This window comes from Lepidothrix coronata, unplaced genomic scaffold (assembly GCF_001604755.1).
Source record: "Lepidothrix coronata isolate B3197 unplaced genomic scaffold, Lepidothrix_coronata-1.0 Scaffold53, whole genome shotgun sequence".
Classification (NCBI taxonomy): domain Eukaryota; kingdom Metazoa; phylum Chordata; class Aves; order Passeriformes; family Pipridae; genus Lepidothrix; species Lepidothrix coronata.
Genome location: NW_016690233.1, coordinates 4,138,438 through 4,162,337, shown reverse-complemented (window position 1 = coordinate 4,162,337; position 23,900 = coordinate 4,138,438). Strand labels below are relative to the sequence as shown.

The 23,900-nt window shown below is 35.4% G+C and overlaps 1 long non-coding RNA gene across 1 annotated transcript; it reads left to right on the top strand.

Annotated features, from left to right (window-relative positions):
* The first annotated feature begins 5,645 nt into the window (after positions 1-5,645).
* On the top strand, positions 5,646-18,622 carry LOC108497884. Its single transcript, XR_001874991.1, has 5 exons — positions 5,646-5,761; positions 9,920-10,022; positions 11,312-11,375; positions 16,551-16,736; positions 17,147-18,622. It is a non-coding gene; the product is annotated as an uncharacterized LOC108497884 (long non-coding RNA).
* The last annotated feature ends 5,278 nt before the right edge of the window (positions 18,623-23,900 follow it).

The window sequence follows — 23,900 nt, the reverse complement described above, 5'->3', positions numbered from 1 at the left end:
CAGATTTTTATTCTGACATTCTGACATTCTGCAGGTGTGCTCCAGAAGCAGTGCTTTCTGCACACACATGAACCACTGAAAATGGCCTCGGACCTATATAATTAAGAGAGCTACATGACAATTAACACAGTACATTAAATGGGACTGGAACTGTGGTGTGTCCCTCAGCCTCCAAAACATGTGCTATGCCAGATGAGATCACGAAGCAGCTGTGACAGCTCATGCTGGCAGACATGCTTTTATAGATTGCCAATGCATTCTCTTACCTAAACTGCAGATAGAACAAAGAGTTACAATTCAAAAGAAAACCAGAATTCTTTAGAAACTCCTGATCTCTTTAAGAGAAGGAAACTAGAGGGAAATACTTTGTTTCAGAGGCCCCAGGAGGATTATATCCCCAGAGCTTCTTGTTTCTAGAATCTGCTGACAAGCTCAGGGGAGCAATTACTTCCAGCAGATATGTCAGGGTTTGTGAGACAAGAAAGCTTCTGCAGAAGAAAGCTTAGGTATAGTAATCAGATGCTGCAGAGAAGCTTTTTCATAAAGTTCATTCTTTTCATGATTCATGTTCAAGACTCTCATGTTTAGACATGTATTTAAATAAGGTAGGCAGTTAGACACATACTATTAACAAGTGAAACACAGACTAACAAACAAGAAGTACTGTACTTCTGTCACTTGACACTTGACACTATGTGCTACCTTTATAAAGGTATATTTGACCACAGAAACCATAAACTTTATTTTAATAAGACTACCATTAACCTTGATAAAGTCAATGAAAAGATGTCAATCTCTCTCAATAGTATTGGGTTCAGAGCAGAGAAGATTCAGTAACATTAGAAAAACAAGAAAGCACATAAGTACTTAGACCAAAATATTATTTAAAAATGGTTTTGAAGAGGGGGAAGAAGATGCTTAAGATTAATCTCAGAGTCTGGTTTGTTTGCTTTGAAAATTAGTCAAGGGCTGTACACCTCCCATGGGGCGTGTTGACACTATAGATTTTCACTTGCACGTCTCCCTCACAGAATAGTTTAAATTGTTCTCTGAATTACATCTGTACATCCGCTGTCCTTTTTTACTTCATTGATGTTCAGTTAAAGAGAGAATTTAATTCATTGTCTCCATGAGGGAACAATATGTCCATCCCAGCTCTTATGTTCAAAAAACTTTAATTTTCAAATAAAAGCCAAAAAAGACATTTACTTCAAATCCAAACTTCCTTTTCTATTTGCTTAAATAATTTTCCTGGTCCTGATGTCCATGATTTTATACATATAATCTCATTGCAGGTGCTTAATATCTGGTGAGACAACTGAAACGAGGTTAAATACAAGGCCCATGAAACTCTTGAGAATATGAAACATTTAAAACAGCCATTCCACACTTTTCATTACAAGCTCTTGCATCATAGCTCTGTACTCAAACCTCTCAGTGCTTCACACCTTCTTTGAGGGGAATATGGTTGTTATTTTGGTGTTGGGATATTGTGAAAACAAATAAAAAAAATTAAAAAGTTTTTCTCTTTGTATAGTATAGAGGTATTTTCCCCCCTCCCTTATGACAACTATATGTATTTTTAAGAGCGTTTTACCAACTGCAACCAGATGCACTAAAAATCTATTTTTATTATTACACAGACAGGACAAAAAGGAAAGATGATTTTATAATCAGTCACTAGATGAGCACTTGAGTGTTACAGTATCAATTATCAGCTTTGCCAGAATCTTTCTGAGTGTCATAAACAAGTCGCAGTGAGATTAAAAAAATATCTTTTTGCCTTAATTGTTTATTGTGTAAAGTAATATACACCAGTTTTCTAGAACAGCAACTCAGTTCATACTTCCTTTTGATTATCAAGGCCACTAGACTAATAAGGAATGATTATATTTGTTTGTTTGCATCCAGCTCCTACAGAGGTTGTCTTTTGAAACCATGGAGACACCTTTTCAAGCGGAAGAGAAAGATCTGTGTCCTTCAACATGTAAAGAGTTATCCTCGTAAACAGGAGCTCTGGCCTGAAGAAGCCTTTCAATCTTCTTTGACAAGTGTTGCAACCATTAGGCTTCATATAAAATAGAGACTTCAGGAACAGTAGCAACACATCTCTGAGGAGAGAAGAATGAGAGATGCATGTTCAAGGAAATGAGCTAAGAACTGCTTTTTGGTTGAATTAATTTTGACACAGAACCAACTTAAAGTGAGACACAGCTATATTGTTATACTCCATCAGTACACTCATGTATACCGACAAGTATGACTTCCTCCATTCATGCTTTGAATTGGTAGATGTGAAACAGCTGATACCTGGATTCCAGATGGTCCAGATCCACCTACAGTGTTTTGAGAAAAACACTGTACAGGGTATATTTCTCAGAGCAGACTGTCATGCCGAGAATTCTAGCCCTTATGAAATCAAATGCTTTCTTCACTTGTGTATGGTGTGCTCCACTCTTCTGAAGACCTAAGATTATACTTTTTTCCCTCCTTCAGAAGTTACATACTGTACTTCAAGAAGCAACTGCTAGTTGCTTATTGTGGATCCTATTCCTATAAACCTGAAAGTTTTATGCTCAGTAATTAGGGAATTCCTGGCTTTAAATTTGAGTTCTACACTAAGAAATATCTTAAACTTTTGACCATTGCTTCACTAATCATTGCAAGTTCCTCTTTTGATCTAGACCTTAACCTTTTTGTGCTAGAGCTCTAAATAGGAACTAGTAGTGATTTCATTTTTAATTTGGTCACGGTTCTTAGGAATAATGCAAAGTAGAGGAGCAGTACAATTTTTGGACATTAATATTTGGGGCCATGAGGTCATGCCCCAATTTACTTGATACTACTAAAGGCAGTTATGAAGATGTTACAGTTAGATTAGTTTTGGTAGTATCACACAGTATAACAAAGGAAAATACAAATTTTGTCTTGATCATTCAGGAAAAAGAAAATCTGTAGGAGGTTTGCACAGCCCAGGAACAGGTTGCTCAGAGGCATGGTGGAATTTCCATCCTGTGAGGTTTTCATGCTTTGGCTGGTAAAGCCAGGGCTGGTGTGACTTGTTGTAGTGTTGGTGGCAGCTGTGGCAGGCTTAATTTGACTGGCTGCCAAATGCTCACTCAGTTGCTCTCTCACTCCACCTTCTCAACAGGACAGGGAGAGAAAATAAGCTGAGCAAGCTCATGATTTGTCATAAATGTGATTCAATAAAAGAAAAAGCTGTGTATGAAACCCAAATATAAAGAGGAATTTATCCACTCATTCCTATTGGCAAGCAGATGTGCAGACACTTCCTAGGGAGCAGGGCCTCAGTATGCATAATGGTTGCTTTGGAAGATAAATGTTATATGGTCTGTAATATCCCTTTGGTCAATTTGGATCAGTGTCCCTTGACAATTACTTACCCTCTTAAAGACAACTAACCTTTGGGTGTGGGGAGACAGCATTGATGCTGTGCAAGCAGCAAAACACTGTTCTAGCCAAAAATGCAAATCATGGCACAGTGTGGGCTGCTGTGAGGAGAATTAACTCCATGCCAGTTAGACTCAATGCAGGAGTATATCTCTGAATTGACAGCTGGACTAAATGACCTCCATAGGTCAATATTTCTATAATTCTAGGATTCCTTTCTTACATCCCAAACTCGTGTGCTATACACAATCCAACTGGCTCTAGTGATTGACATTTACCCTTTTATTACTGCATGAAGGTCATAACATTGTTAAATATCCTCATCATGATACCAAAAAATGTCATCCGNCATTTACAGATCTGTGCAACCACAAAGACTATAAGCTGAAATAATGAACATAAACTACTCAATAGTAATTGTGAGTCACCTTCAACTATCAAACCCCATTTGACAGTATCCAGGTCAGCAGACAATTTTAACCAAAACGTAATTGTACATTGACTGCTATCTTGCTTTGTAACCTGACAATACTTTGGCCTAAATTTCTGTCTCTATTTCTTCAACACGCCTTAGGGGACACTATCTCAGTTTTATCTTTGCAGAGGAAATGAGAAAACTGTCTTTATTTGTCTTATAGCTCATGGAATTAAAAAAAAAGAAAAGAAAAGAAAAAATTGCTCATGCCCCGACTTGCAAGAAAATCCTTCCTTTTAATTTAAGACAAATAGGCTTTTAGGGAGTGCAACACCATACTGCTGTTGAAGAAAAAAAATCTAAAAGACTTCTGAAGCTTTTTATATCATTACAGCCACATTGTCACCACCTTTTCATTTTCTATTCAAGTCACTACTTAGTTGGTGAAAAGGCTAGAAATTGCATGACCCATTTCCTATATACATTTGGAAAACCCAGTTAGATTCTTTCTTCACATTCATTTCACTGAAGCTGTCTGAATTGTTCTAGAGAATGAATGTCACTGCAGTTAGATTTGCATCTAGAAATCAAGATGAAAGGTCATTTGTGACAGCAGTCCAAACACGTGTTTACTGATGCCAAAATAACTTTTAAAGGTATTAGGTTAAACCATCACATTAAGTTTTGAAAAAAATTATTTCAATCATTTCCAATGTAGTGCTTTCCAAAATTAGATGTAGTGTTTTTGCAAATCAATTATTGTCTGTTATCACCTTTCTTTCTGTTTTCTCAAATTATTCCTAGGAGAGTGGCCCAGCAAAAGCTTTCCATTGATATGTCCCTGCAGGGGACATATTTTAAATTCAACATTTATATTTTTATATGTATATATAATTACATATTTGTGTGTTTATATATTTGTATTTATACCTATGTTTAGGAAGCAGAGACACTATTTTCTATCTTTCTCCTGATTTATTTTTAGTCTCGTTGTTGTTCATTTGGTCAGTGAATTTATCCTAAAATTGTGTCTCAAATTCTTTCTCCTTGCATCTGCAGATATTCTTCCTAATTACTGAATACTTCCAGGTTGTTTACATTCTTCCCCAGATAGGCCTGATATCTCATTCTCTCTCACACTGCTTAAACATATGGTCTTAGCCAATTTTTTTCTTTATCTTTTCGCTGCTCCTCCCTCTCTTTTCTTTACTGTCAATTTTAATCTGTATTTTCAGTGCAGGGAAGATTTCTCCAGAGTAGCAGCAAAAATGGTATTATGAAATTTCATAGATTGCTATGATCTTGGAGTTTTAAAATAGAACAAACTATTGTCATAGCAATGCGTGTTCTTCCTATATAAAATATTCAGTCTTGCCTGTAGTTGATCTTCAATATCTGGGGCACTGGGCCTTTGCTTTTTTTTGCAACACTTTTTCAAGTCTAACTTATTAATTACTACACAACATAGAAAATTTAGGACTTTAACAGCCTTTCTCCTCTTTGAGGTAGATGATATTCTAGTGGAAAAAAAAAAAAAGCTCTACTTGTGGATCAAAGATGGAATGGTCTTTCACTGCATAATTCACATGGGGTTTTTTGCCCAACAATTTCTATCACATTATTAATCAGAGTCATTTTTTTTTCCAAACCTTTCTGTCTTTCGTAACTTTTATTTCTAAAATCTTGTCTGGGGACAATATTCCACTTTGTTCCATAAATTCGGTTTACTATTGCTATATTAAGCTAAAGAGGTCACGGGTTGCTCTTTGAATACTCCAGAAAGCCAGTTCCTCCTTTTTCTTCCTTCTTCCAGACCTATCAACTGTTATGAGTTATGCAGTATTTGCACTGGAATACCTTTTTTTAATAAAAATTAACATCTCTTTCCCCAGGAGGTAACAGGAAGACAAGCAGCAAATGAATAAATATATTCAGGTAAGCAAAATAACACTGAAATATTGTGTTTAATGGAACACAAAACAATTCTGCATAACCACTGTCTAGCTGCTTTTACAGTTTGGCCTTCCTGCGAGTTTTGGAAGCATTCCTCTCACAGGGCAGTTTGATTTTAAAAGGATCCTTTCCCCCTGATTTTAAAAGGACTCTTTTTCCCATACCTAAAAAGTAGTTCACTTCCCTAATTGCGTGCCATTATTTGTGATTTCTTCTTTCTCTTCTTTAGATGCAGAACTCTTGGCAATGTTACATTTACCATAATGGACAACAAAATGCAGTCGAAGGAGAAACTCTGTGTTATAACACTGTTAGATGAAGCATTTATTTAGGTTAACATTTTCTCTGGAAAGTTTGGAATTGTACAACAGTAACTTCTTTGCCAAATATGTTCTAACCCGTATCTGTGACCAGTTTTGCTTCTGGGACTTTGATTTGTTTATAAGTTATGCAGAGTGTAGTAACTTGCAGTTCAGATACGACAAATAAAGACATTTTAAGTTCTTAATTTAGCAGATAGAAATATCTTTTCCATTTAAGTTTGACTAGAGGGAGAAGGACTCTCCTAGAAAACAAAGTAATGAGCCCATAGTAGAAAGGGTTATTGAAGTCACAGGGATGACCAGTGTCTACAAAAGAAAAAGAAGTATAAACGAAGAGATCAATGGTGCTAATAAATAATGTGTAGAGTGTTATTTTATAAAAGTAAATAAAGCAGACATACAAAGGTTAAACTTTTTCTACTTCATTACAGTCCCACTAATCAACATGGGCAATACCTGATTCTTCTATGAAAACCAGAGACAAATGACAATGAAAGTTATAATATTTCTGAACTAATAAGTAGTAATTTGAATTGAAAATAATTTATGGCTATAGTTGGTAGATTTGTTTGCTAGTGTTTTAAGTCACTGGTTTCCATTTGGACATTGAGCCATTGACTGTAACTCTTTGGATGTAGCCATCCAGACAAGTTGTTATCCAACTAACAGTCCACCTTTCAAACTCATATCTTTCCAAATTAGAGGTAAGAAAGCTGTGGGGGACCGTATCAAGGGCCATGCAGATGTCTAGATAGATGACATGTGTATCTCCTTCCTTCTCCACTGGTGCAGTTACTTCACAGTAGAAGGCCACTAGATTAGTCAGGCATTATATTCCCCTCATGAAAATATGTTGCTGTCTCTAATTGTCTCCCTGACTTCCATATGTTTCAACAAATTTTCCGGGAGGATCTGTTCTATGATCTTACGAGGTACAGAGGTGAAGCTGACTGGTCAGTAGTTCCCAGGGTCCGCCCTATTGTCCTTTATAAAAATGGAAATGATGTTTTAATTTTTCAAATCACTAAGGACTTCACCTGACTGTCATGACTTTTGACATAGGAGGGAGAGTAGTGTGGCAACTGCATCAGTCAGTTCCATCAGGACCATAGGATACATCTTCTCAGGTTCCACGGGCTTACATATATTCAGGTTTCTTATGTGATCTCTAATCTGCACTTCACTTATACTTGATCTTCATTTATGATGGAAAGGACTTCATTCCCCTATTCCCTGACTTATGGTCCATCTTGAGAGATGTGAGAAGAGTGATTACCACTGAAAAAGGAGTCAAAAGTACTGTCGAATGAATCAGCCTTTTCCATATTGGTTGTCACTCTTTCTCCTGGTGTTTTAAAGGCAGTCCAGAAATACAATTCCACTCTACAAAGAATAAAAGTCGTATTTATTCAGACCTTTTTAGATACCATGGAAAGTTACAACATTGAAGTTTCTTCTGGAAGGTACCTTATGTAGAAGGTTTTTTCCAACATTTTTATATGTGCACAAAACATGTTTGGTTTTATTTTACAGCCACTTTATTTAATAATAATTTAGTGTTTTGCTCAAAAAAACCCACACTTATTTAAGGTGATAGATTAACCTTTTTTTACGTTACTTTATCTATCATAGAAGCATAGAACCATGGAATCTCAGAATGGGTTGGTTTGGAAGGTACCTTCAAGATAATCTAGTTTCAGACCTCCCATGCTATGGGCAAGGACACCTTCCACTAAACTCTCTCAGCCTGTCTTCATAGGAGAGTTCTTCCAGCCCTCTGATCTTCGTGGCCATCCTCTGGATGCACTCCAGGTCCACATCTTTCTTCTGTTGGGGACTCCAGAGCTGGATGCAGCACTTCTGATGGGGTCTCACGAGAGCAGAGGGAGAGAATCACCTCCCTCGACCTACTGGCCACACTGCTTTTGTTGCAGCCCAGGATACAGCTGGTTTTCTGGGCTGCAAATGCACATTCACAACAACATTTTCTCCTCAGGGCTGCTTTCAATCCATTCTCTGACCAGTCTGCATTTGTGCTCGGGATTACCCGGACCCAGATGCAGGTCCTTGTACTTGGCCTTGTTGAACATCATGAGGTTCACAGAGACGTACCTGTCCAGCCTGTCCAGGTTCCTCTGGATGCTATCTCTTCCCTCCAGTGTGTTGACCGCACCAAACAACTCGGTGTCATCAGCAAACTTGCGCTTGATCCCACTGTCCATGATGCTGAGAAAGGTGTTAAACAGCACTGGTCCCAACATTGATACCTGAGGAACACTACTCATCACTGGTCTCTCCTTGGACATTGAATCATTAACCACAGATCTTCGACTGTGGCCATCCAGCCAAATCGTTATCCACAGAGTGATCCATCAATCAAATCCATGTCTCTAGAGCTAAGGATGCTTTGTGTCAAATGCTTTGCACAAGTCTAGGTAGGTTATATTAGTTGCTCTTCCCTTATCCACCAACACTGTAACCCCATCATAGAAGGCCACCAAATTTGTCAGGCACTATTTGCCCTCAATGAAGTCATTAAGGCTGTCAGCAACCACATCCTTATTTTCCATGAGCCTTAGCACGGATTCCAGGAGGATCTGCTTCATTATCTTGTCAGGCACAGAGATGAGACTGACTGGCCTGTTCCAGCCCTCAAATGTGTGCAACCCCACAGACACAATTGCTGCAGAAATCTTTGAGGCATTTAAAATGCCACGTAACCAATTAGGAAGGAGTAACTGTTCTTCTCTCTGCTATTCCTATGGGGAATGTAAAAAGAAAGTTTGTGAGCGCTTCTAATTTACTTGTAAAAACTCCGTTTAAACACCTTCACCAGTAACACGAAACCTGAATGTTTTCACACAGAAATGTGTGAGAAGTTGACACACACTTGTAAAATTGAACAAAGAGAATAGTAACTGCTGGTGAGCAGTTACTCATCATGAGAGTCTGAGACGTTTTTTCTGAAGCTCTGGCAGACCTTTCTGGAAGAATGTCTGACCACAATTCAGGTAACATTACGGTGGGTGCAATAGACTGTATTGTTGTGCTACTTATTCATTTCTACCTACTTGCAGAAAGGGCTTTCATGTAAATGGATGTGAAGGAACAGAAAAATAGATACTTTTCAGTGGCATGATATTATCAGGTATAAACTGCCTTTGCTGACTGGTAAATCAATCCAAAAAAGTGCTACAAGGTTATGTCTCTAAACAGCATTTAGGTAAAGAGGATCCCTTGAAGTTGTAACTAAGGTTTACACTGAAACAATTTTCTTGGAGGTGTAATCACAGCTGGAAGGTTTCTCAAATAGAAGTACAAAAGACTGTGGCTTAGCTCCAGTTTTCCATATTTTCTTACTTGTTTTTTGGGGTTTGGGTGCTTTTTTTTTCCATTTGTAGAGCAAATTATTCAATATAGTAAATTTCAGTTCTCGTGTTTGTGTACATCTTGAGATACTTTAGACATAAAGAAAATCTCTGCAATGTATCGAAGGGCAATATCCTTGAATTTCTATCAGGAAGAACAATTATCAATAGCTTAGATTACAGTCGTTGCTTTGCTAAAATGGAGTTTTAATAAGGTAGGGATAAAAACATTTAATTCGCTATGTGAAAGTCTTATACATGAAACATCCCTTTTTAGCTGTAATATTCAATTCCATACAAGTTGTTTAGTAGCTCTTCTTATGACTCCAAAACATAAGTTTCACATATACAGAACATCAAAATCCTTGCTTGCTTCAGGTGGATTTTTCTGTTATCACTGCTCCCAGAGTGGCCTGTTAAGCTGGATAAATATGCTATCTTTTTTCCAGAGCATAATAGAGTTGCTAGAAGCGATATATAAAATTTACTGTCTAAAAATCAATCATTTTTGCAAGACATATGAAGAAGAAAAGACATCAAGAGTGTTTGCAGGTAATTAAAGTGGTTTGTGATTTTTTTTTTTTTTTTAACTAAAATGTCCTTCATTTTGTGCTTGGTAACTATATGCCTGCAATGGCAGTTCACTGCTTACATATCTGTAACAATATTTGCAATAGTTCTATCATTTCTTATTCTTCTGAATCCGGTTATTCAGGATTATGAGAAAATGTTCAACATATATTCTAATTAAATAAAGTCCATCCCTTTTTATGAAAATGATGAATTTATTAATTCTGTATACATGCATTTCTTTCAATCTTCTCTTTCTTTCGTTACTTGGTCGAAGAGCTTATATTCACTGAAACAAACTCACCTTGGAATGAGTTAAATATTTCATAAGCTTGATTTAATTGCTGTCATTTCCAATAGCTTCTCTACTCAGGGGACACTCTTTTTATAGGAACCCTATTGGATTTTTTACTGTCAATAAAATTTTTTTAGACATCATTAATTTGATTTTAAGGGTGAATGAACCTCTGGAGTTTTTCTCCTGATGGCTGTTAATTTCAAATCTGCAATATTTATTCCTCTTCCACATCTTAGATTCAGCTCAGGCTCAATAAAACAAAAAATAGTAAAGGTATATGTACATCTTTAAATGTTTTTATTTGTGTGCCAATCACCATTTTGTACTTTGCTATGGATAATTTTTTTCATGCATTTTCAACATGTAAAACTGATAAAAATAATATTTTAAGAGATTAAATGATCTAATATTAAAAATTATACAGCAGTATCATTTTGGTTACTTCTTTCTGTCTATTTTTTTGTTTTAATCATGTTATAAACTCTTTCCTAAAATGAAGTTTAAAAATGCATTCACTTATAGTATGTCACTCTTGTGACATACAATCTTGCAAGGTTTTTCAGTAAGAAAATAGCAAATGCTATTAGAACTTTTAGCTAAATTCAAGATTCTATAACTTCTTTGGAAATTATTAAACGAAATATTATTTCTAATTTTTCTGAATTTTCCTTGTGTATGCGTATCTGTGTTTATGTGTACAGATAATACATTGAGCCATAAATATTTCTATCCATAAGTTCAAGCAGCAAAACGAAATTATAGTATGTTTGTTCACATCTGCAACAGTATGAAGAACATACATGATTAGCCAGTGAATAAATTATCTATCACTTTAAAAAGAGCACTAAACCTACTGTAGTTTAGAAACAAGTAGGACAGTGACAGAGAAAGAGAAATACGAGGAGCATATTTAAATAAAGATTCCAATTGTTATTCTTCTAAAAAATTTTTCTTGCTATTTCTGACTATACAGGCAGATGATTTGGAGTCTGATTTGGAGTCTCAGAACAAAAATATGTTACTTTCTGTAAAGTCAGGTGGGTGTTACCTTCTGGAAAATTTGATAGTTGTGTTTTCTGATGATTCACAACAATTTTAAGTTATTTCAGTGACCTTTTAAGTATGATACAGAACAAAAATTAGTAAAAATAGTTTTATTTTTTCCCCATTATTTGACAACTGCAACAAATTATTCGCTGATATAGCATAGATATGTGTTTTTGTACCCGTATAATTGGTCTGCACATTATGCATGTGCAGAATAATCTACAAGTTGGTTTTACATTAAAAAAGGATTTTAAAAATTATTACAATTATCACTTTTTCAGATTTGATCTTAGGCTATCCAAACAGAAGTGGATATCCAAAAATACCTAAATTGCATTAGTCACAGTGTTCTCTACTTTGATTAAGCATCTCACTCTAGTATAAGTCTTATATATAATCCATTTTAAATGTTGTAGAGATAGCTATAAACAATATCATGTGTCCTATAAAGAAGCAAAACATTGAAACACACATCAGTGGATGTGTCCAGCTGGAAAATCAAAGGGTTTTGGCCTGATGGATAATATAGGAATCACATAATCTGAGTGACTGAAGTTCCCTGTGGTTATATACATGTTTTGTTGGTTCTGGCCCTTTCGTGTAAAGTCAGATCAAATGTCTTTAGTATTAGTAAGGATATAAAAATATTGGGCCGAAACCTCTGAATGGGACAAATTGTTTGACAGGTTGTACCTATAAGGTCTTGTGGAGCTTCTTTGAAGAATGTAGCTCTCACTACTTTAGCAAGTTGTGTGGCCCAACAAGGGTGGGTTTGTAGACACAAACAGTTCTCACCAAGAATCTGATGACTACACTACGTGCCTTTCATAAAAGATAAATTTGGAATGGGTTTAGCCTGATGAGTTGGACTGAGCACCCTTTAGCAGTTGAAGTGTATTAAGTACTCTCCTGGAATGAACCTTCTGTTTTAATTTTGTCAAAAAGAGTCCAGTTTGTAATCTGAAATATCTGAAGTTTTCATGAAATAGAATTGCTGTGTGGACTCATGTCTCAAGGTTCATTTTAGCATCTAATAGAAGTTGTGAATCTCAAAAGCAGTTCACATGCACATATATAATTTCTTTGTTTTCCCCCTCATTGTGTTCTGTGAAAATGTTTTAAACATTTTTGGATATCATAGCAATTCTTACAGGCATATATGGGGCTAACATATTAAAGAATATGACCCAACATTTTTTAAAAAATATAAACAGATTCTGTGTGCCAAACATCTATAGTATTCATCCAAAAAATTATTATACATTCAACAAATAATTCTTATGCAAAAGTATGGGGTTTTTATCAGCTTTGCTTCAAATCATATTACCAAGTAAATAATATAGAACCATAACATGTAATAGAAAGTCATTTTATATCATGGTGACAAGTATAAATAAATAAAAATTTCATACTAAAATTTAAAAATAATTGACTGAACCAAAGTGTGAAAAATGAGTACTGAAATAAAAGTCAAAGTAAAGAAAACAAATTAGAAAAAAAACCCCAAACCAAACCAAGAAAAAGAACACCCCCCCCAAAAGGGACTTAATTACTTACATGCAGTAATTGTGAGCTTTCCAAAAGCAACTTAAAAAAAACTCTTAACCCTTTTCATAATGCATATCTACAGTGAGATCCACAACTCCCTTCTCTTCCTTCTCCTCCCTTCCACTGCTGCTCTCTTTCCCTTCCTTCTTCCTCCTTCTTCTCACTATATGTATATTGTGTACCAGTTCATCCATACATTATTTGAGAACCTTGTGAAAACTTTTGAAAATCCAGTGATTATTTTATAATTACTTTAGGCATAAAAATATAGAAGAAAAACTAAAGAAAAGAATGCTTCAAAATAATTAACATTCAAAGAAACTATGCTTGCTGTATAAATTATACCAGAATTAGTTACAGCAATCTCTTCCAATACTGATAATTACTGAATAATAAACATTTTAAGGAAGGAATATTTTGAAATACAGAATGTACATTGTAACACAACATGTGCTATGTAAATCATATACCAGTTCAAGTAATTACTCCCACACTATTAAACATAAACTCTAGTTTAATTCAAGCTTTACCCTGACATATGATATTACAAAATGATACACAGGCCAAACTGAATTAAAAATGTGTGAGTGTAATATGTTTCAACTAAACAAGTAACTGAAAATTGGAGCTTGTTCATTATTTCCACTATAGAGAAAAACTGATAATGGAGTTCATGGTGTAATACTAAAATTTTTACAGTTTTCATGGTCAAGTTATTAATTCTCTCCTTGTTGTTTAAGGGTTTGTTCCTTTTTTATTTTTGTCCACAGAGATGGTGATAATTCAAACCATCCCTGTACCTCTGTCTGCACAAAGTACCAACACCCATCACAGACTTATAGATGGTTCATGTAGTAAAATTCATGGAAATCTGGTAGCATAAGTCACAGGAAGAATGGATTTGAGGAGACATCAGAGGGCCAGATTTTATTCACATGCCTTGAGCACTCATTGCAGTACTTCTTTAAATGTTAAAGGACAGCTAGTGTTGTTCTGGAAATATGACGTCAACTTATTTTGGTATTCTTTGAAAAGACAAAAAACAAATTGGGTTTGGAACATAAGTTCCTACTGTCCTGACTAAGTCATTCATACAAAATGTCAATATCATTTTCATACTATTTCTCAAAAACAGATGTTAAACTTAGCCATCTCACAAGCTCTTCATGACAATACTCCCAAATCCAGCTGTAATGGGGACCAAAATAACATAACTTACATGACTCTAGATAGAAGGAAATGAAATATTTCACTTAAGAGTAGTTGTTATGTGGTGATATTTCACATTTCCAGAGGTTTTTATCTTCAGCAGAGCATTGCATAATATTTTAGGAACTAGAGACAAACTTTCTTCCAATCACCAGTTCAGCCAGAATTATTCTGTCTTTAAACTTCCACATGGAAACAAACCCAAATCTTTGTCTGTTTGTTCCTGCTGTCTGAAAACCATTGCATACACAGATACCACCAAAACAGTCAAATGCTAACCTTAATTGCTGTGAAGATCTGCGATATTACTTGGCTAGTGAAGCTCATCTTCTGCTTTCTCTTAGTATATAGGCTCTGTTTTATGCAATTATGTCTGTTCTATTTTCTCCATCACAAAAGTAATTTGATGTTGGTGAAATAGGAGGCCAGGTCCAAAAGAGTTAACTAAGAAATCTGGGCCTGCTAACAAGCTACTAACATCCAATTGAGCTGTACTTGTTCTGTTCTACTTACTGGACCAAAACTTAAAAGAATGGTAAAAGAACATGTAATAGGCCTAGAGGTAATAAATTAAGATGCAGTAGGATAAGGTAGACATTTGAATAGAAGAAACAGGCTGGGAGCCAAGGCTTTTTCCAAGCTTCAGTGAGCGGGTCGAGAACAATGGAAGAGAGGTCAAGCTGAGGAAGATGAGATTAGCCCCCAGACCCACAGGATGAAGAGCAGATCTCCCACCAAAATTGAGGGCCAAGAGAAGCACTGCCCCAAGCCCCGCCTGAGCTCCACCTATACTCCGCCTGTTATTAATATGTATAGATAGATGTTGTAATCACTTGAATATGCATTTAATCATATACGAAAATTGTATAAAAACTGCTGATTTTATGTGAAGCCATTAAGCAAGTTTTTCCAGCAATAGCTGGCTTGCTCCCAGTGCTGTCAATAAATACCTTTGCTGCTCAAAGATCAAAAGCCTCTGGGCAGTTCATTATACCGAATTTTTCGGAATCATTGGTTTTTTTGGTTTTGTTTGCTTGCTTGCCTGTTTGTTTTTTTTAATTTAAATATGTCATTAAAGAGGCCAACTGTTTTACTCAGCAGCTTTCTTATAGTTTTATCCAATCCCCAGCCCCAAAAGAACAACAGAAGAATTTACATTAAGCAAAAAAATGTTCTATAAATAAAATATCAGGAGAAGCATAATGAGAAGACAGGAGAATTAGACTGAAAACTTTGGACATTGGGCTTTTTTCTTGTCACACTTTTACATTAAAATTTATAGATTAAGACCAATTTTGTGGAGGTATGAAATTCCCAAGAAGCTGACTTAATTTTCACTAGCAACACAGTCCATGGTAAGACAAGAAAGAGAATGACAGTTACTGGCCAAAATCCGTATAGACAAAGACTAGAGCTTTCTATATTCTGGAAACAGAAAACATTAAGTATGCTTATCTTTAAAATAACATATGCCATTTGGAGTCACACTGTGATTTGGATCTATGACAGTATGAGCAAACAGGTTAAACAGATCCTGTATTAGATCAGTTTATATAATTGGGGAAAAAAACCAACGAGGTGACTTCCGGGGTTCTCATGCTAGTAATCTGCTCTGTAATAGAAGCAGTAACTTTTGAAGGGACCTAAAGGTTTAGGATAGTTGCTTTAAGTACAATATGATGCTTTTCTACAGAATAGTTGAGTAGACAGGATGATAGGCAGCTGTAATGCAGGGGGTGACAATAAAGCAGATGAAAACTGTGTTAACCTTATATACAAAAGAGAAACAGGCATCAACCAACTTTGCTTCCAACACTTCGGGGGTGGGACAAATACAGCATAGAGAAGTTCTTATATCCCGAGTCCATGACTGAGGATATTCAATAGATTTGTGCATTGGAAAGGAGCTTTGAAGCTGTCCCTTAAGAATATGTAGTGTGAGATCTTGGCAAGTGGTGTTGTGACAAATATTGCTCACCTAGGGGTAATTATTTGGTTTAGCCTTCATCAGAGGTCTGTTTGAGCTCAGTTCAGTGTGTAGTAGTTGTTCAGCTTCACCTATATAGATGTCCTTGGAGGGCCTACATTTTGCTCTACGGGGCTGCCATTTGAAAAGTAATAGGGGAGACCTGAACATGTATTTCAAGATACAAATAGCATTTCTTTAATAACTTTTAGACTTTGTTTTAGCTCATGATGGTATGTGATTGCTAAGGGTGTACTATCAGTGACACATTTTGATTTTTGTACTAAGTTTTCATATGTTTCTTTCAGAGGTCATTCAAAGATGTAGTCTGGAAAACAGTTTGGTGGTGCAGTTTTCTTTTACTCAGATGAACTGGGTATATCAAGCAAATCTTTAATGTCCTGGTTGTATATCACGGCATTTTTTATGGGGTTTTTTTCAGGTGTTTACTGGCTTTTCTGATCTGTGAGATATGTAGCAGTTTGTAGGAGCAGCTTGTAGTTTATCATCTCATGATGCCTCTGGTGTCTGAATTAATAGCAAGGAAGCTGCGGCTGGGGTTGATACAGAAGCATGTCAGAACTGGATGATGGAGAGATGGTAGATATGGAATTCGTGATAAAAATTGGTAAGTCAAGGTTAACACAGATGTTATGGTTGTCATCTAAGGATGTTACAACACTAAAATATAGTTATTTAGATTCAGTTCCTTAAAAATATTAATGAAATTGAAGGCATACTAGGAACTACTTATGTGCGCTGTCTTGACAGTAGTAGTTGTGAACTCTGTTGAAACTGCTGTTTATTAAAGGTACTTTTTCTTGTGTATAAGAACTTAGCAAATATGAGATAATGACTCACTGATTAAACTGGAATTCCAGGTGCTAGTTCTTAGTTGTTGATGTGCTGCACACAGGAAGGATCAAATTAGTAATCACATTAGTGCTTCTGCTACTCAAGCAAATGGGACATTCTACCACTTATGAATAAAATTGTATTTCAACTTTTTATAGATTTCCATTTCTCCATTTGATACAGCTCTGGCAAGAGAACCTTTCAAGCTATCATAACTGTGAATCCAATGTGGAAGTTGTTTGCTGCTCTTTTGGAATGAAAATAATTTCACCAAAACCAGAGTCATGAATTGTCTTTCCAACGTTAAGGATATGCTTTAGCAGTCAGATTTGAGACTTTCCAATACAAAAACTTTAAACATCACTAGCATCCACTGGACTTTGCTGAATAACCTCATTGAATAGAGCATTTTGGAGAACATTAATAAATTATTCTACTGAGAGCCTACATTGCTCCCATTAAAGTGAATACCAAAGTCTAAAGTCTCGGGGTTTAGAAATCTCACAGTTGCAACCATATTGATGTCAACTACATCTGAGGTCACTTCATTTCTCTCCTTAAATTACTGAGTTCTATATCTGCTGGTTCTGTACTTTTGAGAACAAATGTAATGAAATCAGGTAACCCTGAGACAATTATGAAAAATATTAGGAAAACAATAAATGCACTCTATTTATTTATATATCTCAGTGAGAGAGCAAAAGTGAGCAAAGTATTTTTAGAAAGCCAGCAGAGGGTAGTTGTCCAGTTGCATGGATATATAACTATTAATCAGAGTAAGAAAGGTTGTCAAAAACATTATTAGTACTGATAGTTTTGTAACTGGCCATCAACAGAAAACTCTTTCACCTCCAGGTTGAAAGGGTCAAAGTAAATCTACATCTCAGGCAGCAATAAACTGGCCATTTTACATCAACTAATATCTGCCTTGCATTAGGGACTGTTATACCAGTGAAGGATTTGTCCTTTGAATAAAACATTAAATCAAAGTCTTTTCTGCTCTGTAGGCATTATGGATAACATGACATGACTAATAGGAGAGTAATAATGATTAGAAATCTCCAAAGACTTCTGACTTGATGTTTATCAAATGTACGTAGTGGATAATGAAAGCAGTTTATAAAGACTTCAGCATCAGAGAGTTTAATACACAAAAAGGAGGTGGGACTTCTTAAGGACAAATATCCCATTCTATTTCAAACAGACTCAAACTCTAGCGAAGACATGGGCTGAAACAGGACATTTCTGAAACAACTAAGTGACTTTCTGTGTTCACTGTGTTCTATTGACTTTCAAAATCATAATTTTTGTGCTTATTTAAATATTTCTAATAAGCAGAAGGAGGTGGAAAAAATGATGAAAACAGACAGATTTTAGAAACCTGAAAAGAGATTTAGTTTTCATTGTAATCTAGTTCATAAACAGAAGATGAATAATTTTCCTGTGTTCCTCTGTCATATGTAATGCACTTTGTATTCATGTACATTCCAAAGCTATAGTCCATTAAGCCCATTGTATTTTCCCAAAATTAAATTTTAAACTTGCAAATGTAGTTTTGTGTATTGGCTATCATAATTCTGTGAAATGCTGTGGAAATTTCAGTAGGGCTGTATAAAGTTATAAAAATGGAGATCACAAATAAAGTTGCCATTTACCAGTTTTTAATGGGGAATTTCAATCCTAAACTCTAATTTTTAGACATGACGGCGTTTGCAACATGACTTGAAGTCTTCTAGTTTTGCTGTAAATCATCATCAGATGCAAAAGAAAATTTTTCCAGTATGAAAAAAAAGTTGTTTATGTCTTTTGTATTCACATATGAGATTCTAGAAAAATGTTAACAGAAACTGATAATAAATGTCATGGAGTTCTGTTTTGTCTATTTGCTTTTGTATTTAAATCTCTTCTCTACTTAAACATGAATATGTCTTGACAACATATTTTAGCATTTTCTTTTCAGATATTTGCCCCTTTGTTTGTTCTTATAGCCATTTCCTTTGTGGTCTCAACGGTCTAAACTATTGTAAAGTAAACTTTTTTCCGGGGCGCATTTACTGGAAGTATTTTGATCAATCACAAATTTCCACAATGGGAGAACTCTTAGAGGAGATTGGCAATGACTGCTCTCAGGGCAAGCTCAGTGAAGAACATGACTCAGCAGTGACTGAGTGTTGCTGAAATGAAAATAAAGCTAAATATATCTGAACACACAGAGGACTGGATTGTGGGTGAACACCAGGATTACGAAACCTGGAAAGAACGGCTTTAGAAACAGGTCCTTCACAGTAGCAGCTCCCCGGAATCGAGTGGAGTGAAAAAGCAGCAATATGCATTTTTCTGTTGTACGGGTTTCCCTTGGTCTCCGTAACCATGCAATGCCCCCCCCCCCCCAGTACTATATGGCCTCCCCTCCCTGAACACAGACTCCGCCTCTGCACAAGCATAATAGGCCGTCTCATCCGCTCCTCAGGTATATCTCCAGTTTCTCTAACTGGACTAGGCCTCCAACTGAACTTGAAGTCTCGTACCACCCTCTGGGCCACCCTCAGTCTGTTTTCAGTACATACATTCAAACAATTTATATATACGTCAAGTATTAAAGATTTGTAGAAATATTCTCCTCTTTCCTGAAGTGTTTAAATTGGATGATAAACAAAAGACATCGTAATTAGCAGCTCAATAGAGAAAAATATATATGATTGCCTGACTTCCCTTGTGTATAGAATAATTAGAAAATGAAATGAGAAAATATGGGAATGGAAATTTTCTGTTGGTGTAATATTTATATATATTTAGTACCAGATGCAGAGAGTGATAGGAAGAAATATCATATGCTTCTTCTTTTTGCTTATCTTTTTGATAGATAAAAGCATCTATCAGAAATAAAAAATGAACAGAACAGTGGGAAAAAAAATTCTTTTAAAGAAACAGTCTTCTTTTGCAAGGCCTGGGTACGTGGTTTACAAACTCATTTCCACTGAATTTATTTAGTCAAGACTGGTTTCAATACAAATCATTAGCAAGACAGATTTAGTAGCACTCATCTGAATACTAGTGCTAGACAACATATTCCAGGCTTTTAAAGACAACGACATGAATCCAAGACTGTGGCTTTTCTGGGCTGAAGAGTAAGGAACAGATGTCAGGAATGGTAAATGCTACCTGACTGTGGGGAGGATCTGCTACATTTTGAAATCAATAAAAATGTACAGTGTAAGTCTTCCATACAACTCTTGATATATCAGGTCTAACTGTGAAACAGAAAAGCAAGCAAGCAAATGACTGGTAAAAATATACAAAACCATTGTAAGGAAAAAAAGGATCAACCCCAGATCTTTAGGTTTTGTGGTTTAACTCCAGCTGGCAAATAAGTGTCATCCAGACATTTGCTTATTCCCTGGTTGGGATGGGGAAGGGAATCAGAAGGGTAAAAGTGAGAAAATTCATAGACAGATAAAGACAGCTTAATAGGTAAAGCACACAAGCAAAGCAAGCAAGGAATTCATTCACTTCCCATGGTCAGGCAGGCGTTCAGTCAACCCCAGGAAAGCAGGGTTCCATCATGCATAATGGTGACTTGAGAAGACACTCTGAACATACTCCCCTTCCTTCTTCTTCCCCCAGGTTCATTTGCTGACCATGGCACCATATGGTATGGGATATCTCTTCGGACAGTTGGGGTCAGCTGTCCTGGGTATGTCCTCTCCCATCTCCTTGTGCACCTCCAGCTGCCTTGTTGGTGACGTGGGGTGAGGAGCTTCTAGAAAAGGTCTTGACTCCGTGTAAGAACTGCTCAGCAGTAAATAAAACATCCCTGGTTTTCAGCACTGTTTCCAGCACAATTCAAAACACAGCACCATACCACCTACTGAAAAGAAAATTAACTCTGCCTTTATTCCAGATGGGAGCGTGTTCAGTGTACACTAAATTAGATCTTACATTTTAATTTCCTCAGAAAAAAATCTAGTTTGTACACACTGACACTACTTTTCAAAATAAACCATCAGATGATAAATGAAGATCATGTGGTTGTCTGCACAAAACTGTGCTGCTGATCGGAGTTAGTTTTTCACAGATTTTTATCCAAGACTTGTGAAGAACAGAAGCACAGATTGGCATATGTCCTCAGCAATTACTTAAAAAAACCCCTAGTAGGATAATTCAGACTAATTCTCAGTTATCTCAGATTTATTTTGGATTTTCTTCTTTCTTATTTTTTGGAGAGCTTTTTTTTTTTTAATTTTTTTTTTATTTTATTCTTTTATTTTCTCTTTGCAGGAAAAACCCACACCTGTGAGCAGAATTAAGACTATGACTCTATAATGCACTAGTGGATCTAATAGTAGGGACTGACTTAACAACTTTACATCTTTATTTGTAATCATTCTTGAAATATGGCTTCTAGTAATGTAAATCTTTCTTCCACTTTCTATTTTCAAACAGGTTCCTAGAAGCAAAGGTACTTGGGATCTGTCAACCTTTTTTGCATAACTAGAAGTAGGGTATTATGATCTTGGACCAAATCTACATCAGCATATTTAATCTTGTAAACATTCATGTCAGAAGTGTTTTGCATTCTACCAGTCCATATATTTTTCCTGAGTTTCATAATAATATTATTTTATTATTGCAATGTCTATGTTTTGGTTTTTTCCCTCTCGGTGGCCATTTTTTTCCCAGAGTTATTACCTTTATTTTCTGTAGATTCAGTAAGACTCATCTGAAACAATGATAATGTTCTCTGGATGAAATATGTTATTTCATTTTTTCCAAGTCCAGTGTAGTTTTTTCCCCGAAGAAGAAAAAAAAATTATGTTGAAACAATTTAACCTGAACACATTTTATATATAATTTCAGAAAGATGAGTTTAATCCACTGATATTTTTTTTAAGAATGGAGCATCTTTTTTTCAGAGGAATGGACTACAAAGGCAATGAAAACAGTACTTTAACTTCTGAAATATCAAACTGATGCAGCAGTTTAGCACAAACACAGAGTAAAGCATGTTATTTTATTTTAGGAATATGTAGATATATTTTATTATGATGCCAGTAAAACTTGAAAATACATAACCTATCATGAACTCATCCCATCTTTTCCTGTTGTTCAAGTCCTAGCTGGATTGAATATAAAGAATACTAAACAATCACATATAATGCAGCAAAATTTAAGGTTATAAATCACACGTGCAGCTCATTAACTAATATGAGAAAGAGAAAGCAAATTACTAGTTTTAAAGCAGGGATCATTATGCTATGTGTTATGTCTAATTATTCATTCTCAAACTATAGAGAAGAATAATTTAAAAAATGCTTTTACGTACAAATAGATTGTACGGTGTCACTGTTGTTCAGTTTAAGTTAGACAAATTCAAATGACAATTAAACCACAATTCAGAGTGACTAAGTATTAAAAGGAGGAGACAAAGATGGATTTAACTCAGAGGTTAGAAGCAATGAAAATACAAAGCTAACATCAGTTTTGTTTAACTGCTTTTTGAATCCTATGGACTACCTTTCATTTTAGAGTCACTCTAAGTGATTGTTACTGTCATGATGATTTGTGTGGTTTGCTAAGTTTAAAGTCAAATTTAAAATGCTAAAATTTCACGTAAAATCCTCATTTCAACTTTTGAGTGTTCATACTTAAAAAGGACTCAGTCATTGCAAACTGCTGATAATCTATCTACTCAGGTAATTCAGTTCATGTGTGGCAAGTAAAACTAAACTGTAATATCTGATCATAATGTTATTTTGTAATCTATGATGAATGAATTGGAGAAGGGTTACTATAGAATCACAGAAACATTTAGGTTGGAAAAGACCTCTAAGGTGATTGAGTCATTTATAGTGATATAATGATATGTTACTGAAAATTGCATACATGTTTAACTTCATGAAATATTAACATGGGGTTCTGTTTCAGGAAGTAAGATTATTTAAATCATTGCAGGACTAATGCCCAGTTATTCAGGAAGCAGTAGGACAGTAGAGCTAATCTTCTCTTAAAAATTAATTTAAAATAATTAATCTGTTCTCAATCAGACCCACTATGCAGAAGAATGTTTTGTTGTTTTGGCTTATTGGATTTTTTCATTTGTTTAAGTCCTGCTCAACCTTCAGTTGGAGTTATACACTGCACAATCACATTAATATTACATTATGTATCTTTATCTTGATAGTTGTCATTCTATTTCCCAGCAAGTAAGGTGGCTGCAGTCCACTTCCTAGTTACCAGTAACCAATTCACAAAAGATTTATATTTTTTTTAGGAGACCGAGAAGCTCACGAAGACTAAAAGAGGGATTAAAAAACATTAGTAGAACAAATGAGGTTTATTTTTTTTAATTACAAATCACTAGCATCTTATTTTTCTATAATTTTTGTTTTTTTGGCAGACCCAGCAGTATCATTAAGCTGATAAACAACATATGAAAAGTATGTTTCTTAACGTTGACAGACTCCTAGACTGATCCCAGTATTAATATTCTACATTAAAATAATTTGGATTTTGTTCTCCATCTACACACAGTCACATTTTGTTGTTGATTTTCAAAACTCATATGTGAGTGTGGTCTGTGGAGTGGAATTAAAATTTTGAATTAATTTTTCCCATGTTCCAATAAAAATAATGCAACTGTTGTTAAGAGTGTGTTTGAATAAAACCTCATTTTTCATTTCTCCCCTTCTTATAATGTCAAACTTGGACCTGTGTTCACTTTATGGATAATAATTCATGATGAAAAACCTACCACACAGGGTATATATACATAAGACAGCAGATAGTCTGCCTTTGTTTCCATGTGCAGCAAGCAACACTGAAGAATGAAGAGTTGCTGAATACTAATCTGAAGAATGAAGAGAAATAGAACAACTACAAATCCAGAGGCTTTCTCCTGTTTATGTAATATACTAGAAAAAAGTAAACATGATGTTTG